The sequence below is a fragment of the Mesoplodon mirus genome, assembly GCF_964341445.2.
Source record: "Mesoplodon mirus genome assembly, chromosome: 6".
Classification (NCBI taxonomy): Eukaryota; Metazoa; Chordata; class Mammalia; order Artiodactyla; family Ziphiidae; genus Mesoplodon; species Mesoplodon mirus.
The window spans coordinates 66,840,520-66,855,968 of record NC_138982.1 but is presented as its reverse complement, the minus strand read 5'-3'; positions in this window follow the sequence as shown (position 1 = coordinate 66,855,968).

Sequence of the window (15,449 nt, the reverse complement as noted above, 5' to 3'; positions counted from 1 at the left end):
GATACAAAGTTCTTCTCTATTACACAATTTACTGGTTTCCCAAGATCAAACCTTGAAACTAGTGGTTGGATATCAGATGGTAATTTCTTTTTTTTTTGAGAGAAAAAGAAAGTAAATTTACTCTCAGTTTTGGCATGGGAGCACTCATTCATGGCCTGACTTTCCTGGCAAATATTTTTGTTCACATACTTGAGTAAATCTTTTGATTCAAGTTTCTGCAGTGATAATTGTGGGTGCCACTGAAAAATGACAAGCTCTTTTACCAAGCTGCTACTGGAGGTGGCCAAATGTGTGAATTTTCTGGTGCTGGAAGAAGTACTTTTGTAGTCTGGAAATAGAGATACTGAGAAGATAGCATTGTATGTAGACTCCTGGCAATATGGTAGAGTTTGTTTAAAAGTTATTTTGCTCAGATAACCTTAAAATAGGAGTTTGGATTTGAAATTCCTTCCTTGCTGACAAAGATAGCAGCAAAGACTTTGCTAAAGATACTGTGATGGTTAATTTTATGTGTCCACTTGATTAGACCATGGTGTGCCCAGATATTTGGTTAAATATTCTGGGTGTTTCTGTGGAGGTGTTTTTGGATGAGCTTGACATTTAAATTAATAGGTTGAGTAAAGGAGGTTGTCTTCCCTAATGCGGGTAGGCCTCATCTAATCAGTTGAAAGTCTGAATAGAACAAAAAGTCTGACCCTCTTCTGAGTAAGACAGAATTCTTCCTGCCTAACTGCCTTTGAACTGGGATATTGATTTTTTTTCCTGCCTTTGAACTCAAATTGAAACACTGTTGCTTCCTGAGTCTCCAACCTTCCAGCCTTTGGACTGAAACTAGCTGTTGGACCTCCTGGGACTTGCCGGCCTCCATAATCATGTGAACCAATTTCTTATTATCTCTATATCATCTATATCTATATCTTTATCTATATCCTCTTAGTACATTTCTCTGGAGAACCCTGACAATTACAGATACCACCACTGATGTGAAGCCAAAAGAGATAACTTGACTTGTGGTCAGTTCAGAGACCTGGAGAATCCTAGTGTTCCTTGACACAAGATTATTTTAATTTGGCAAATCAAGTGATGGTAGTTTTTTTTTTTTTTTTTTTTTTTTGCGGTACGCGGGCCTCTCACCGTTGTGGCCTCTCCCGTTGCAGAACACAGGCTCCGGACGCGCAGGCTCAGCGGCCATGGCTCACAGGCCCAGCCACTCCGCGGCATGTGGGATCTTCCCAGACCGGGACACGAATCCGCGTCCCCTGCATCGGCTGGCGGACTCTCAACCACTGTGCCACCAGGGAATCCCCAAGTGATGGTAGTTTTTTATTTCATTTACTGCAGAGAAATTGTTGTAACATTTAAGAGCAGACCCCCAAATTCCTCTTTGAGAGAACTGTCTGTTGGAAATCATATATTGATAAATGTGTAACTAGGATAGATTTTGTCACTGCTCAGTTGTGCCCAATGCTGGAACTGGTGACTTGCCCCTTCATCTTCCAACTCCCTGTCTGGGGGACTTTTGCAAATCCTGGGCTTTTGAAAAATGAAGTGTCTATAGGACACATTTTGGATGTGGTAGAGTCCAGATAACTGTCCTTCTGGTGGATGACCCATGGGTGACAAGCCCTTCCCCATCAGCAATGAAAAGAAAGTTGCCATAACCCCTCAGTGTATCAGTAGTAACTGAGCTGTCTGGCTCTCACTGCAGTGGCCATGGGTGGTGACTGGGCATTGGCTCAGCTTCCATCAGCCTCCTTGCAGAAGATGCTTTAGGAATCTGGCTGCCCTTGATGATGACTCTGCTTGTTCACTTGCCATCCCTCCCCCACCCCATTTTTGTGATTCAGCTCTTCCTCCTACTTCCTCTCAGGTGCTCTAGTACATGCTCTTTTCCCTGTCACCTCCTTACCCAGGTAATCCTCATTTAGTTCCCTTGAGGGAACTGTCTGCCTCTCCTTCAACTTTCTTTCTAATAAATTATTCTGATTAAATTCCCTCATGATGTTCCTGTTTTCCACTTAACAACCCATTGTAGATGTAAAACAGAAATCAAAAGTTGAACAAAACCCAGAGATCCAACAAAACCCCCAAAACCCTACACTGTTTTTTGCTTTTTGTATGTCTGCTTTTATAATTCTAATCCTTTTCAAGGCATCGTGGCTGCCTCTTGCAGATTGGGGAGGGTCAGTACAAAGAAGTGGTATAGAAACAATAAAGACAAGGTACAAGATTATCACTGGGTGAAAGGGGAGCCCTCTTGGTGTCTGGATATTGATGACTCCCAAAGCTTCAAAGAATGACCACCACTGCTTTGTCTAATAGAAAAATTTAGAGTCAGTAAAATGGTACAACATTAATTGATGTGACCTTTCTGTGCTTTCCCCCAACCAAAAGAAGGGTTCAGTCAAATCTATAAATAGCACAAAAGCCTGTGTGTGAAAAGGGGGCTGAGATGGAGTTATTGTCAGATGGATAAGGCAGGATGTAAGGACATCAGAGCTTAGAGGTGAGGCCAGGCAAATGCCAGTTGGCACAGAACTAGTAGAAACCTTGAGATTGAGCTTTGGATTTCATGAGCCATGAAATTATTGAGTACAAGAAAATTTTACCTAAAGATCATGGGGGCAGCGAGGCCTCCAGCTGTCTTGAAGGTTACAATCATTCACATCCTTGTGATTAAGCACTTATTAGAAACCAGAAGTGGAAATAAGTTGGATATTAAAGCTGACAAGTGTGTAATGTCAAAGATCACTGTAATTTAACTTCTTATTCTTGCCAAATAACTTCAGGATTCTCATTTCTGAGCAGTCATCAAGCTAATTTTCATTTCACCAGAACGACTTGATTTATTTCACATTTTCAGGAAGTTGCCACTAATTTCTGCAAGAAAAAAAAATATACCAGTCAGGGTTGATAAAGCAGAAAAGGGTTTTACTGAAAGAATATGGGGCTGCTCCCAGAGTTTCTGGGAGGGCTGGCAGATGAGCCTTGTAAAGCCAACAGGAACAGTGGCAGACTAACTAGGCAGCCACAGCCATGGCCAAGATTGCACAACAAAATCAAAGTCAGGGAAGCACGTTGCTGCCTCTAGAGGGCTCTGGATGCCTCAGTTTTCACCATTGTTGCTAACGGCACTGAATATCACACCCAGCAGCTGCTGGCCCAGCCACCATAATGGATTTTGTGCTGTTCCTGCTTCTTTGTCCAAATTGAGAATGCTAGGTTGCTGCATTTAACTGGCCAAATCTGTGCCAGGAGTCCATGCCCTAAATGTCAGGGGTGCTGGGGAATAAGCATCTGTGTTTTGTGGCTCCCATGGTGGGAAGTAAGCTTGAGCAGTGAATGAGGTTAATATGGGTATAATATGCCAGGAAATCAAAAGAAAGATAGAAATTACAATCATATACAATATTGAGAAAAATTTTTAAGTAAAATGTTGTCTTTCTATGTTGCCTATGTGAAAGCAAGAAATATTCAAGGCAATAATATAAATTGTGTATAAAGATGCTCATGGGTATTTTTAGATAAAATTATTTTGGGGAGCAAATCCATAGGTTTCATGAGCTTTTCAAAAAGTCATTGTCTTTTTATGCTTTCCCCAATGCCAAATTTTCTTTCTCATCTCCATCATCTAAAGAGTTTGAACGCATTACACTCAAAGCTCAGAATGTCTCTTAAACATACGAAAAAAATGCTTAAATCCTCTCATAATAAGAAAAATACAAATTTAAATTACAGTGATACCATTTATTACCAATTATATTGGCAAAACCATAAAGTCTGACATCATATTCTGTTAGTGAAGCTGTTGGGAAGCCGACTCTTTCTTACATTGCTGATGGAAATGTAAAATTATCTGACCTCTGTGGAGGAAACTTTGGCAATATAGAGCAACTACATATGCATAATCTTTTTTCTAGGAATCCATCTCAAAGACACACTGGCAAAAAATACAAAATAACAAACACACAGAGCTTTTCATTGAGGCATTATTTGTAATTCTAAATGTAGTAGGCAGAATACTAAGATAGACCCACCCATTCTCTCCCTCCAACATATGTCTTGCATAGCTCCCTCCTCTTCAGTGCAAGCAGAATCTGTGAATATCATAGGATATCCCTCTCAGGATTAGGCTATATTATATGGCAAATGTAAAGGAATCTTTCAGATGTAGTTAAGGTCCCTAAACTGTTGACTTTGAGTTAATCAAAAGGAGGATTATACTGAGTGGACCTGACCTAATCAGGTGGGTCCTTGAAACAGATTCTCTCTTTTTTTCCTCAAAGTTTCCTTGTACCCTTTTTTTTAAAAAAACTTTTTATTTTATATTGAAGTATAGCCGATTAACAATGTTGTGATAGTTTCAGGTGCATAGCAAAGCAACTCAGCTGTACGTATACGTGTATCCATTCTCCCCCAGATTCCCCTCCCATCCAGGCTGCCACATAACATTGAGCAGAGTTCCCTGTGCTATACAGTAGGTCTTTGTTTGTTATCCTTTTTAAATATAGTTGTGTGTACATGTCAATCTCAAATTCCCTAGGTATCCCTTCCCTCTACCCTTCCCCTCCCTGGTAAACGTAAGTCCATTCTCTAAGTCTGTGAGTCCGTTTCTGTTTTGTAAATACATTCATTTGTATCATTTCTTTTTAGATTCTGCATATAAGCAATATCATATGATATTTCTTTCTCGAAAGAGATTCTCTTGATGGCTTTGGAGAAGTAAGCTCCACATGTGAGAGGACCTCTGGAGGGGGTTCTGTGGTTAGGACCTAAGTGAGGCTTCTAGTTTCTGAAAGTCATCCCAGATGACAGCTAGTGAAAAAAAAATAGGGATTTCACTTTACAACCATAAGGAACTGAATTCTGCAAATACTAGTGAAAGAGGAAGAGAACTGCAAGCTTCACATGAGATCACAGCCTTGGCCAACATTTTGATTTCAGCCTGATGGGATGCTAAGCAAAGGACCCAGACAACCTGTGTGCAGACTTCTGACCCAGAGAACTGTGAGGTAATAAATTTGTGTTGTTTTAAGTTACTAAATTTGTGGTAATTTGTTATGCAACAGTAGAAAATGAATATGCTGACAAACAAAATACTACCAAATGTCCATCAATAGGGGACAGATTGATTAGACTATGATATATCCACACAACTGAGTACTTTGTAGTTGTAAAAAGGATAAAAAAGATCTAGGTGGGGAATGGTGTTTTTACGTGCAAACTTTTGTATAAGAAAAGGGGAATAAGAGTACATACACACCAATTCTTACATTTTCAAAAAGAAACAGTGGAATGATTAACCAAAATAAACAAATATGGTTACTTAGAGGGGCAGTCAGGGACCACAGAGGAGATGGGACTCATGTGAGGCTTTTGTGATATACCTTATTGTGTTTTGACTTTGGTACTTTGGTTTACATAATTAAAAACAAAATTAAAGAATAAAAGGGAACTATTAAATATTAAAAACTAATGAAATAAACAAATCTAGCTGTATATTAATTTGGTAGCATTAATCACACACATAAATGACTTATTTAAAGTAACTCTAAAGCACAGTGTTTTGACTGTTGCTTCCTGGTGGTGTGTATAGATGTAAGGAATGTAAGCATAGATTTATATATGTGCCCTGGGAGACTACTCATTTAGTCCAAGCAGGGTAAATGCAAGGGGTCCATACCCAGACATGTTGTAGTGAAAAGAGTAAAAGCCAATGACAAAGAGGAAATCTCAAAAGGAGTGACAGAAAAATGGACTCTACATACAAGGGAACTTCCATAAGATTAACACATGACTTCTCCTCAGAAACAATGAAGGACAGAAGGTAGTGTGATGACATTTTCAAAGAACTGAAAGAAAAAAATTGTCAACTAAGAATCTTAAATTCTGCAAAAAAGGTGAAATAAAGACATTCCCAGATAAACAAAAGTGGAGACAATTAGTTGCTAGGAGATCACTTTATCTGAAATACTGAAGACTTCTTCAGGCTAAAAGCAAGTGACACCTGGACCGTAATTCAACTGCACACCAAAACCCAAAAAGTAATGGTAAAGGTAATTATATAATCATAAAAGATGCTTATTTCTTCTCTGAACTACAATTTAAAAGCAATTCTGTGAAATTACATATATAAATGAATTATTGGTCCTGTAACACATAGGAATGCAACATATTTGAACAGCACAAATGAAGTGGATGGCAGCAAGGCTATGTTGGAGTAAAGAAACGATGCCAGATGGTGATGTGAATGTATGGGGACAAAGGAAGAGAACCAAAAATAGTAAGTAAGGAGATTAACTTAACCAACTCTAGTTATATACTCCCTCTCCTTTATTCTCTCAACTTCTTTAAAATATAAAATTATATAAGATAATAAGTAGAATAACCTATTGTTGGGTTTGTAACATATATATATATATATATATATATATATATATATATATATATATGTACTATGCATAACAATTATAGCTCAAAAAGGAGAAAAAGGGAATAGAGCTATACCTAAGAAAATTGAAAACATATGTCCACACAAAGACTTGTACACAAATGTTCATAGCAGCATTATATCATAATATCCAAAATTGGAATCAACTCAAATGTCCATCAGCTAGTGAATGGACAAAATGTGCTATATCTGTACAATGGAATATTATTCAGCCATTAAAAGGAATAAAGTACTGATAAATGCTACAATAGGTGTGAATCTTGAAAACATGCTAAGTGAAAGAAGGTAGACAGAAAAGACTTCATACTGTATGATTCCATTTATATGAAATGTCCTTTATAGGTAAATCTGTAGATTCAGAAAGTAGATTAGTAATTGCCTAGGTCAGGGGATAGATTGGGGGTAGGAGAAATGGGGAGTTACTACTGATGGATATGGGGTTTCCTTGTAGGGGAATGAAATGTTCTAAAATCCATTATGGTGATGATTGTGCAATTCTGTGAACAAACTAAAAACAAGGGAATTGTATACCTTAAATGGGTGAATAGTATGTGAATTATATCTTAATAATGCTGTTAAAAAAAGTCTAATGAAATCATGCCAACAGTGCATAGCAGACAACTGGAAAGGAGCTCCCAGTGCACAGGACAATTTGATCATCAAAAAGACAGCATTGAATTGAAACACAGTATATATATAGTGAGTTTGAGTTTGTAAAGACAACAAAACAAAACAAATATCTCACCATTCACCACTGGAGGTTGCCAGACCACCAATCATTTCTGTGAAAAACTGAAAAAGAAAAAGAACCGAGCTTATCCTGCCTTACCTGTATGAATTGTACATTTATGTAACTGAAGAGCTGATGAAAGAAAATTCTTTATAGAAGAAGTTCAGCCTAAAGGTACAGAGAGAATAGTAGAATAAGAAAATCGCCGTTTTGCAACTTCTAAGGAAATAATGCTTCTGGGCAACAATCATGTATAAATAATAAAAGTATGAGGTAAAATTTGATGGGGAAATCTTATAATGGAGGGATCAGGGTCATATAATTTGAACCTCTGATTTCATCCTTTTAAAAAATAACAGCTTTATCAAGAAATAATTCACATACAATAAAAATTCACCCTTTAAGGTATACAATTCAGTGGTTTTGAGTATAATCACAGAGTGGTGCAACCATCACCACTATCTAATTCCAGAACATTTTATTAACACTTCAAAAAGAAACTTGATCCCTATTAGCAGTAAGTCCCCATTCCTCCTTCCCACCAGTTTTTGGCAACAACGAATCTCTCTCCTCTCTCTGTGGATTTGCTTATTCTGGACATTTCATTTAAACAGAACCAAATAATATGGCTTCTTTCACTAACCATAATGTTTTTTTTTTTATTAGTTTCTGCTTTATAACAAAGTGAATCAGTCATATATATACATCTGTTCCCACATCCCTTCCCTCTTGCATCTCCCTCCCTCCCACCCTCCCTATCCCACCCCTCCAGGCGGTCACAAAGCACCGAGGTGATCTCCCTGTGCTATGCGGCTGCTTCCCACTATCTATCTACCTTACGTTTGGTACTGTATATATGTCCATGCCTCTCTTTTGCTTTGTCACAGCTTACCTTTCCCCCTCTCCATATCCTCAAGTCCATTCTCAAGTAGGTCTGTGTCTTTATTCCCGTTTTACCCCTAGGTTCTTCATGACATTTTTTCCCTTATATTCCATATATATGTGTTAGCATATGGTATTTGTCTTTCTCTTTCTGACTTACTTCACTCTGTATGACAGACTCTAGGTCTATCCACCTCATTACAAATAGCTCAGTTTCGTTTCTTTTTATGGCTGAGTAATATTCCATTGTATATATGTGCCACCTCTTCTTTATCCATTCATCTGATGATGGACACTTAGGTTGTTTCCGTCTCCGGGCTATTGTGAATAGAGCTGCAATGAACATTTTGGTACATGTCTCTTTTTGAATTATGGTTTTCTCAGGGTATATGCCTAGTAGTGGGATTGCTGGGTCATATGGTAGTTCTATTTGTAGTTTTTTAAGGAACCTCCATACTGTTCTCCATAGTGGCTGTACCAATTCACATTCCCACCAGCAGTGTAAGAGTGTTCCCTTTTCTCCACACCCTCTCCAGCATTTATTGTTTCTAGATTTCTTGATGATGGCCATTCTGACTGGTGTGAGATGATATCTCATTGTAGTTTTGATTTGCATTTCTCTAATGATTAATGATGTTGAGCATTCTTTCATGTGTTTGTTGGCAGTCTGTATATCTTCTTTGGAGAAATGCCTATTTAAGTCTTCTGCCCATTTTTGGATTGGGTGGTTTGTTTTTTTGCTATTGAGCTGCATGAGCTGCTTATAAATTTTGGAGATTAATCCTTTGTCAGTTGCTTCATTTGCAAATATTTTCTCCCATTCTGAGGGTTGTCTTTTGGTCTTGTTTATGGTTTCCTTTGCTGTGCAAAAGCTTTTAAGTTTCATTAGGTCCCATTTGTTAATCTTTGTTTTTATTTCCATTTCTCTAGGAGGTGGTTCCAAAAGGATCTTGCTGTGATTTATGTCATAGAGTGTTCTGCCTATGTTTTCCTCTAAGAGTTTGATAGTTTCTGACCTTACATTTAGGTCTTTAATCCATTTTGAGCTTATTTTTGTGTATGGTGTTAGGGAATGATGTAATCTCATACTTTTACATGTCCCTGTCCAGTTTTCCCAGCACCACTTATTGAAGAGGCTGTCCTTTCTCCACTGTACATTCCTGCCTCCTTTATCAAAGATAAGTTGACCATATGTGCGTGGGTTTATCTCTGGGCTTTCTATCCTGTTCCATTGATCTATCTTTCTGTTTTTGTGCCAGTACCACACTGTCTTGATTACTGTAGCTTTGTAGTATAGTCTGAAGTCAGGGAGCCTGATTCCTCCAGCTCCGTTTCTCGTTCTCAAGATTGCTTTGGCTATTCGGGGTCTTTTGTTTTTCCAAACAAATTTTGAAATTTTTTGTTTTAGTTGTGTGAAAAATGCCAGTGGTAGTTTGATAGGGATTGCATTGAATCTGTAGATTGCTTTGGGTAGTAGAGTCATTTTCACAATATTGATTCTTCCAATCCAGGAGCATGGTATATCTCTCCATCTATTTGTATCATCTTTAATTTCTTTCATCAGTGTCTTATAATTGTCTGCATGCAGGTCTTTTGTCTCCTTAGGTAGGTTTATTCCTAGATATTTTATTCTTTTTGTTGCAATGGTAAATGGGAGTGTTTTCTTAATTTCACTTTCAGATTTTCATCATTAGTGTACAGGAATGCCAGAGATTTCTGTGCATTAATTTTGTATCCTGCAACTTTACCAAATTCATTGATTAGCTCTAGTAGTTTTCTGGTAGCATCTTTAGGATTCTCTATGTAGAGTATCATGTCATCTGCAAAGAGTGACAGCTTTACTTCTTCCTTTCCAATTTGGATTCCCTTTATTTCCTTTTCTTCTCTGATTGCTGTGGCTAAAACTTCCAAAACTATGTTGAATAAGAGTGGTGAGAGCGGGCAGCCTTGTCTTATTCCTGATCTTAGTGGAAATGGTTTCAGTTTTTCACCATTGAGGACGACGTTGGCTGTGGGTTTGTCATATATGGCCTTTATTATGTTGAGGAAAGTTCCCTCTATGCCTACTTTCCGCAGGGTTTTTATCATAAATCGGTGTTGAATTTTGTCGAAAGCTTTCTCTGCATCTATTGAGATGATCATATGGTTTTTCTCCTTCAATTTGTTAATATGGTGTATCACATTGATTGATTTGCGTATATTGAAGAATCCTTGCATTCCTGGAATAAACCCCACTTGATCATGGTGTATGATCCTTTTAATGTGCTGTTGGATTCTGTTTGCTAATATTTTGTTGTGGATTTTTGCATCTATGTTCATCAGTAATATTGGCCTGTAGTTTTCTTCCTTTGTGACATCCTTGTCTGGTTTTGGTATCAAGGTAATGGTGGCCTCGTAGAATGAGTTTGGGAGTGTTCCTCTCTCTGCTATATTTTGGAAGAGTTTGAGAAGGATAGGTGTTAGCTCTTCTCTAAATGTTTGATAGAATTCGCCTGTGAAGCCATGTGGTCCTGGGCTTTTGTTTGTTGGAAGATTATTAATCACAGTTTTAATTTCATTGCTTGTGATTGGTGTGTTCACATTTTCTATTTCTTCCTGATTCAGTCTTGGCAGGTTGTGCATTTCTAAGAATTTGTCCATTTCTTGCAGGTTGTCCATGTTATTGGCATAGAGATGCTTGTAGTAATAATCTCATGATCTTTTGTATTTCTGCAGTGTCAGTTGTTACTTCTCCTTTTTCATTTCTAATTCTATTGATTTGAGTCTTCTCCCTTTTTTTCTTGATGAGTCTGGCTAATGGTTTATCAATTTTGTTTATCTTCTCAAAGAACCAGCTTTTAGTTTTATTGATCTTTGCTATCGTTTCCTTCATTTCTTTTTCATTTATTTCTGATCTGGTCTTTATGATTTCTTTCCTTCTGCTAACTTCGGGTTTTTTTTGTTCTTCTTTCTCTAATTGCTTTAGGTGCAGGGTCAGGTTGTTTACTCGAGATATTTCCTGTTTCTTAAGGTGGGATTGTATTGCTATAAATTTCCCCCTTAGAACTGCTTTTGCTGCGTCCCATAGGTTTTGGGTTGTTGTGTCTCCATTGTCATTTGTTTCTAGGTATTTTTAAATTTCCTCTTTGATTTCTTCAGTGATCACTTCGTTATTGAGTAGTGTATTGTTTAGCCTCCATGTGTTTGTATTTTTTACAGATCTTTTCCTGTAATTGATGTCTAGTCTCATAGCATTGTGGTCGGAAAAGATACTTGATACAATTTCAATTTTCTTAAATTTACCAAGGCTTGATTTTTGACGCAAGATATGATCTATCCTGGAGAATGTTCCATGAGCACTTGAGAAAAATGTGTATTCTGTTGCTTTTGGATGGAATGTCCTATAAATATCAATTAAGTCCATCTTGTTTAATGTATCATTTAAAGCTTGTGTTTCCTTATTTATTTTCATTTTGGATGATGTGTCCATTGGTGAAAGTGGGGTGTTAAAGTCCCCTACTATGAGTGTGTTACTGTCAATTTCCCCTTTTATGGCTGTTAGTATTTGCCTTATGTATTGAGGTGCTCCTATGCTGAGTGCATAAATATTTATAATTGTTATATCTTCTTCTTGGATCGATCCCTTATCATTATGTAGTGTCCTTCTTTGTCTCTTCTAATAGTCTTTATTTTAAAGTCTATTTTGTCTGATATGAGAATTGCTACTCCAGCTTTCTTTTGATTTCCATTTGCATGGAATATCTTTTTCCATTCCCTTACTTTCAATCTGTATGTGTCTCTAAGTCTGAAGTGGGTCTCTTGTAGTCAGCATATATATGGGTCTTGTTTTTGTATCCATTCAGCCAATCTATGTCTTTTGGTGGGAGCATTTAGTCCATTTACATTTAAGGTAATTATTGATATATATGTTCCTTTTCCCATTTCTTTAATTGTTTTGGGTTCGTTATTGTAGGTATTTCCCTTCTGTTGTGTCTCTTGCCTAGAGAAGTTCCTTTAGCATTTGTTGTAAAGCTGGTTTGGTGGTGCTGAACTCTCTCAGCTTTTGCTTGTCTCTAAAGATTTTAATTTCTCCATCAAATCTGAATGAGCTCCTTGCTGGCTAGAGTAATCTTGGTTGCAGGTTTCTCTCCTTCATCACTTTAATTATGTCCTGCCACTCCCTTCTGGCTTGTAGAGTTTCTGCTGAGAGATCAGCTGTTAAGCTGATGGGGATTCCCTTGTGTGTTATTTGTTGTTTTTGCCTTGCTGCTTTTAATATGATTTCTTTGTGTTTAATTTTTGACAGTTTGATTAATATATGTCTTGGCGTATTTCTCCTTGGATTTATTCTGTATGGGACTCTCTGTGCCTCCTGGACTTGATTAACTATTTCCTTTCCCATATTAGGGAAGTTTTCAACTATAATCTCTTCAAATATTTTCTCAGTCCCTTTCTTTTTCTCTTCTTCTTCTGGAACCCCTATAATTCGAATGTTGGTGCGTTTAATGTTGTCCCAGAGGTCTCTGAGACTGTCCTCTGTTCTTTTCATTCTTTTTTCTTTCTTTTGCTCTGAAGCAGTTATTTCCACTATTTTATCTTCCATGTCACTTATCCATTCTTCTGCCTCAGTTATTCTGCTATTGATCCCATCTAGAGTATTTTTCATTTCATTTTTTATGTTTTTAATCGATGCTTGATTCATCTTTAGTTCTTCTAGGTCCTTGTTAACTGTTTCTTGCATTTTGTCTATTCTATTTCCAAGATTATGGATCTTGGAAATAGAATCTTGGATCATCTTTACTATCATTATTCTGAATTCTTTTTCAGGTAGACTGCCTATTACCTCTTCATTTGTTAGGTCTGGTAGGTTTTTATCTTGCTCCTTCACCTGCTGTGTGTTTTTCTGTCTTCTCATTTTGCTTATGTTACTGTGTTTGGGGTCTCCTTTTTGCAGGCTGCAGATTCGTCATTCCCGTTGTTTTTGGTGTCTGTCCGCAGTGGCTAAGATTGTTTCAGTAGGTTGTGTAGGCTTCCTGGTGGGGAGGACTAGTGCCTGTGTTCTGGTGGTTGAGGCTCTATCCTGTCTTTCTGGTGGACAGGTCCACGTCTGGTGGTGTGTTTTGGGGTGCCTATGGCCTTATTATGTTTTTAGGCAGCCTCTCTGCTAATGGGTGGGGTTGTGTTCCTGTCTTGCTAGTTGCTTGGCATAGGGTGTCCAGCGCTGTAGCTTGCTGGTCATTGACTGATGCTAGGTGCTGGTGTTGAGATGGAGATCTCTGGGAGATTTTCGCCGCTTGATATTCTGTGGAGCTGGGAGGTCTCTTGTCGACCAGTGTCCTGAAGTTGGCTCTCCCACTTCAGAGGCACAGCACTGACTCCTGGCTGCAGCACCAAGAGCCTTTCATCTACCCGGCTCAGAATAAAAGGGAGAAAAAGTAGAAAGAAAGAATTAGTAGAAGAAAGAAAGAGAGAAAGAAAGAAAGGAAGAAGGAAACAAAGGAAGGAAGGAAGAAGGAAAGAAAGAAAGGAGGGAGGGAGGAAGGAAGGAAAGAAAGAAAGAAAGGAGGGAGGGAGGAAGGAAGGAAAGAAAAAGAAAGAGTGAAAGGAAGAAAGAAGGGAGGGAGGAAGGAAAGAAAGAAAGAAAGAAAGAAAGACAGGAGGGAGGGAGGGAGGAAGGAAAGAAAGAGAAAGAAAGAAAGGAGGGGCAGAGGGAGGGAGGGAGGAAGGGAAGGTAGGAAAAAAGAGAGAAGATAAAGTAAAATAGAATAAAGTATAAAATATAGTAGCGTTATTAAAATAAAAAAGTAATTATTGAAAAAAAAAAAAAGGACGGGTAGAACCCTGGGACATATGGTGGAAGCAAAGCTATACAGAGAAAATCTCATACAGTAGCATACACATACACATTCACAAAAAGAGAACAGGGGGAAAAAATCGAAAATCTTACTCTCAAAGTCCACATCCTCAATTTGGGATAATTCGTTGTAAAAAGAGGAAAAGGGGAAAAAGTCTGAAATCTTGCTCTCAAAGTCCACCTCCTCAATTTGGGACAGTTCCCTGTTCATTCATGCACTCCACAGACGTAGGGCACATCAAGCGGACCGTGGAGCTTTAATCCGCTGCCTCCGAGGCTGCACAGATAGATTTCCCTGTCTCTTCTCTGCTCTCACAGATCCCGGGTCTCAGCCTTGGACCTGGCCCCGCCTCTGCGCATAGGTCGCCGGAGGGCGTCCGTTCTTCGCTCAGACAGGACGGGTTTAAAGGAGCCGCTGATTCGGGGGCTCTGGCTCACTCAGGCAGAGGGGAGGGAGGGGCGCCCAGTGTGGGGCGGGCCTTCGGCGGCAGAGGCCGGCGTGACGTTGCACCAGCCCGAGGTGCTCCGTGCGCTTTCCCGGGAAAGCCATCCCTGGATCCCGGGACCCCGGCAGTGGCGGGCTGCACAGGCTCCCCAGAAGAGGGGGTGGACAGTGACCTGCGCTCGCACACAGGCCTTGTGGCGGTGGCAGCAGCAGCCCCAGCATCCCATGCCCGTCTCCGGGGTCCGCTCCTTTAGCCGCGGTTCGCGCCCGTCTCTGGAGCTTCTTTAAGCAGCTCTCTTAATGCCCTCTCCTCATGCACCAGGAAACAAAGAGGGAAGAAAAAGTCTCTTGCCTCTTTGGTAGCTCTAGACTTTTTCCCCGGACTCCCTCCGGGCTAGCCGTGGTGCTCTAACCCCTTCAGGCTCTCTTCCTGCTGCCAGCCGCAGTCCTCTCCCTGCGTTCTGACTGAGACCCGATACCCGAGCCTCAGCTCCCAGCCCCGCCCGCCCCGGCGGCCGAGCAGACAAGCCTCTCGGGCTGGTGTGTGCCTGAGGGCACCGATCCTCTGTGCCAGAATCTCTCCGCTTTGCCCTCCACACCCCTGTTGCTGTGCTCTCCTCCGCTACTCCAAAGCTTTCCCCCTCCGCCACTCGCAGTCTCCGCCCGTGAAGGGCCTTCTAGTGTGTGGAAACCTTTCCTCCTTCACGGCTCCCTCCCACTGGTGCAGGTCCCGTCCCTATCCTTTTGTCTCTGTTTATTCTTTTTTCTTTTGCCCTACCCAGGTATGTGGGGAGTTTCTTGCCTTTTGGGGGGTCTGAGGTCTTCTGTCAGCGTTCAGTAGGTGTTCTGTAGGAGCTGTTCCACATGTAGATGAATTTCTGATGTATCTGTGGGGAGGAAGGTGATCTCCACGTCTTACTCTTCTGCCATCTTCCTCTCCTCCTGGTTACCATAATGTTTTTATGGTCATCTGGGTAGTAGCATGTATCAGTATTTTGTTCCTTTTAATGGTTGAATAATATTCCATTGTATGGATATACCACATTTTGTTTATCCATTCATTAGTTGATGGAAATTAGGTTCTTTCTATTTTTGGCTATTGTAACAC